Source organism: Girardinichthys multiradiatus, chromosome 23, assembly GCF_021462225.1.
Source record: "Girardinichthys multiradiatus isolate DD_20200921_A chromosome 23, DD_fGirMul_XY1, whole genome shotgun sequence".
In the NCBI taxonomy this organism is placed as follows: domain Eukaryota; kingdom Metazoa; phylum Chordata; class Actinopteri; order Cyprinodontiformes; family Goodeidae; genus Girardinichthys; species Girardinichthys multiradiatus.
This window is the reverse complement of record NC_061815.1, coordinates 9,179,889-9,183,396: the sequence shown is the minus strand read 5'-3', so window position 1 is coordinate 9,183,396 and position 3,508 is coordinate 9,179,889. Positions and strand designations below refer to the sequence as shown.

At 41.7% G+C, this 3,508-nt stretch overlaps 1 long non-coding RNA gene across 1 annotated transcript; it reads left to right on the top strand.

Moving 5' to 3' along the window:
- The first annotated feature begins 891 nt into the window (after window positions 1-891).
- LOC124860848 lies at window positions 892-2,733 on the top strand. The gene is made up of 2 exons (XR_007036459.1): window positions 892-1,342; window positions 1,423-2,733. It is a non-coding gene; the product is annotated as an uncharacterized LOC124860848 (long non-coding RNA).
- Window positions 2,734-3,508: the final 775 nt, after the last annotated feature.

Genomic DNA, 3,508 nt, shown 5'->3' with positions numbered 1-3,508 from the left:
CAGACATGAGTGTATTTTCAATTCAGTCAAAGTATAATGTTGCTTTGATAATTTCATTCTTCATTATTTTTGATTTTGTGTATTTTATTTTACACATAACTGTCATTTTTGGTTTTTAAGGTTACCCACTATGCAAGAGGAGGATTTGGGAGAAAACAGAGGTCCATGCACTTAAAAAGGACTTGTGTCCGTGTGCTTTTGCCTTCATTCTTTATTCCACTTTTGGAAATAAAGTGGCATTCTGGAAAAGGTGTCAGTTTGGTTTTCTGATTTTTATAAATTAAAGACAGAAAACAAAAATGACTTTATTTTGCTTTCATAATGCACTTTAGTTATATAATGTTTAAAACTCTAATATAAAACAAATACTAAACCATTTATTTTGTATTTCACTTGAGACACCCATTTGACCCGGAAGTGGCTGAACTTGCACACACACTGCACTGAATTGTTCGTGAGATCGTAGCCAAACTGCTTGCGCTGTGAGCTTGCTGCCATGGACCATTATATCCTCTTTAAAGAAAACAAAAAGGTCAATATGAGAGAGGATGATATGACGCAGGATACAATTGGAAGAATTTTCTAGGTAATTTTAGATTTTTTTAACATTGCTTTTTGCTAACATGATCCAGCTACCAGTAGACTCTTCACTAGCTGAGCCAGCTTAGGTAACGTAACGTTATGCTAGTTCCTTCTGAGGATCCTGCTTACAGATGTCATATCCATGGATGTTGTGTTCATGCTACATGCAGGCTGTGTGTTTGTGCTGTGTTTTTCCATACAGAGTGTGACTGGCAGGTGCTGCTGCACAGGTGTCGCTAATCTGAGTGAAATCAGCTGGGCTTCTTATGGAGTGGAAACCCAGAGGGATGGTCACTCGTTTTCTCACTTGGCGTGGTAACAGCTAGACCGCTGCTTCTCTGCAGTCCTGCTTCTAAGCGGATTTCTCTGATCACCTTGCTTTCTCCCCTGTCTTGTAGATCTATCTTCTTCCGAAGGAAGCCGTGGAATCTTACTGGTCTCCTGTTTTCACACATGTCATGTTCAGAGGAGTGCGGGAACTCCAACTGCGACGCCTCAGCCCTGATTCTCTGCTGTTTCCAACTCCAAACCCAGCTTCTCAAGAGCAGCCTCTACCTAAACTCTGAGGATCATCAACCTGCCTGTCCACCCTCTAACGTTGTACCTCCAACCACTGTGGAGTTTCCTGGAAGAGAAGAAACACAAGCAGTGAAACAAAGTAACTTGCCTTTCAAAAACTGTGCACTTCCTGTCAGCCCCAAGCCACTGTGGAAAAGGACTCATTGCTTCCCCCCCTGGCCTTACCAAGAACTCAACTTCTGTAAGTCAGCCTCTAAAGAACATCTTTACTTTTTCTCCACTTCCACCCAGAGTGTTTATCAGCCTGTTTTCCTCCTCCAGTGAGATCCTGTTTTTGCCCGCTGCTCCAGTCCTGGTTCCTGTCCGACCTTAAAACTGTGTATCTTAAATAGACGATGTCTTGGTCCTTGTGGTTGTCTCTTCAGAGTCTGAGAAAATCCATTATGACAACAGATAGGTTTTCTTACACTGAAACATTTACCATGGCTGTTATGCCTGACTACTTTACATGCTAGGAGGACAGAACTTCTATTTTTTACGAAAAACGTAGTTTTCAGTACAAAGCTTTTATTTAATGGATGAGTCGAACCATATTCCCATCATCGACGGGGAGCTTCAACACCTTCTAGCTAACACCACGTGCTCATTACAAAGTTCACAGAAGTTGCAGATGCAAACTCAGCACTACCGCCAGCTCCCCCACCAACCCTGTTTGCAGATTGCCCCCAGCGCTTCTTTTCCATGCCCAAGTGCTGCTGCTGGTTCACTTGCTGCCTCTGCAGCTGTAACGTTTCCTCCAGGAGCCATGCTGACTCGCTCTTTACAGAGGGAGAGGTAGACTTGGTGAATGCCAAACTAAGACCAAGTAGAATGGTAGTGATCCAATTCATGGATCCGTTTCATGAGGCCACTTGGCATGCTTAGTAAAGTTCAAGATGCCCTTGGTAGCTATGACCCATTGAATTTACGGCTTAACATTTAAATGTTTAATATCATTTTAATTTAGTGATGCAACATATTCATGGAATATGTCAATATGTTTTATTTACTGCCGATGGTTTCCTCTGACTGCAGCCTGTTCGATAGAACGTTAAGGAAGAAAAAACTAAAATGTTCTCTGTTCATCGTCTACCTGCTGTATTTATATATATAATCTCTATCTTTTTTCTATCTTTTTTTTAACTGTCTCTTCATCTTATTTATCCAACTTCCTGTCCTTCACTTTATCATGTTTTATCTGTGTGTCTCTTTTCATTTTTTAATCTTTATCTATTTTCTTTTTTCATCTATGATTTTATATATTTAATTACCAAGCTCAATCTAGAGTCAAGGGGATTATTTCACCCCAAACAGCCAAGCCAGGAAAATTAGTTCTGCTGCTAATCGCTGGAGAGGAAGTGTTACCATCAAAACGAAATTTGGCACTTTTAAAAACCGCAGATATCCTTGCCTGCTTTTCAGGTTTTAGCAGCATGTTTTTCTGTCTGCTGTCCTGAGCGGGTGTTCACCTGCGTCAGGCGTACATAACTCACCGTGTCAGCGTCGGTGACACAGAGTATGAGGAGTATGTTTTCGTCCAGCTTTTGTACAGTGTGGCGGAAGGCCCGGATGTTTTCTGAATGGCCCCGGACTTCTTGATAGAAGAAATTTAGAAGTATCAAAAAGATGCAACCACAAAATGGTATTGGACTTCATATTTTTATTTTAAAACAATCAGATTTTTTTTTCAATTGTGTTCTATACAATCACTTCCCGCTCCACCTAACCTGACAATAAGTTAAAAGGAGAAGAGAAAAAAATAGTTATTTGCGCACTCGCGGCACCGCTAATGAGCACTACGCGCACAGCCAGAGAGGGACTCCATTCTGGAAAAGTCCAGAACAGCAGTTTACTCCAGGTCGACCTGCCTCATTCATTACCTGAAAAGTTACACTGAGCGCCTCAAACCGGGCTCATTTCAGAGCAGCCATGAAGCCAACCAGAGAGAGGGAGCCCAGTGGGTGTGTGTGTTCAGGAACAGGTGGACGCTGAGCAGTATAACCCAGACGAAGATGGCGGTAAAATCTGAATGCTGACTCGGAATGGGCTAATTGTAGATTACAGCTAATCACTGATTCACCCAGCAAGACATGAGGTGGATGTTCACTCTAATGAGCATCATCAGGGTCATGATGAGGGACTATCACCTGAGCTACAGGTAAACTTAAATGATCTGTCTGTGATAGAAAACAGTGGCAACCTTCTCTGTGAGCTTCTAGCTGGATTTGCATCATAATGTCAAAATATCTGGTCCTTTACTTCAGTCAAAATAAAAGCATTTAATCCTAACGTAGCTGAACACATTAAAAGGTCCTTTAGATCAACACATTGCATCTCATTGCTGCAGCCAGTCTTATTGTCTAGTTCT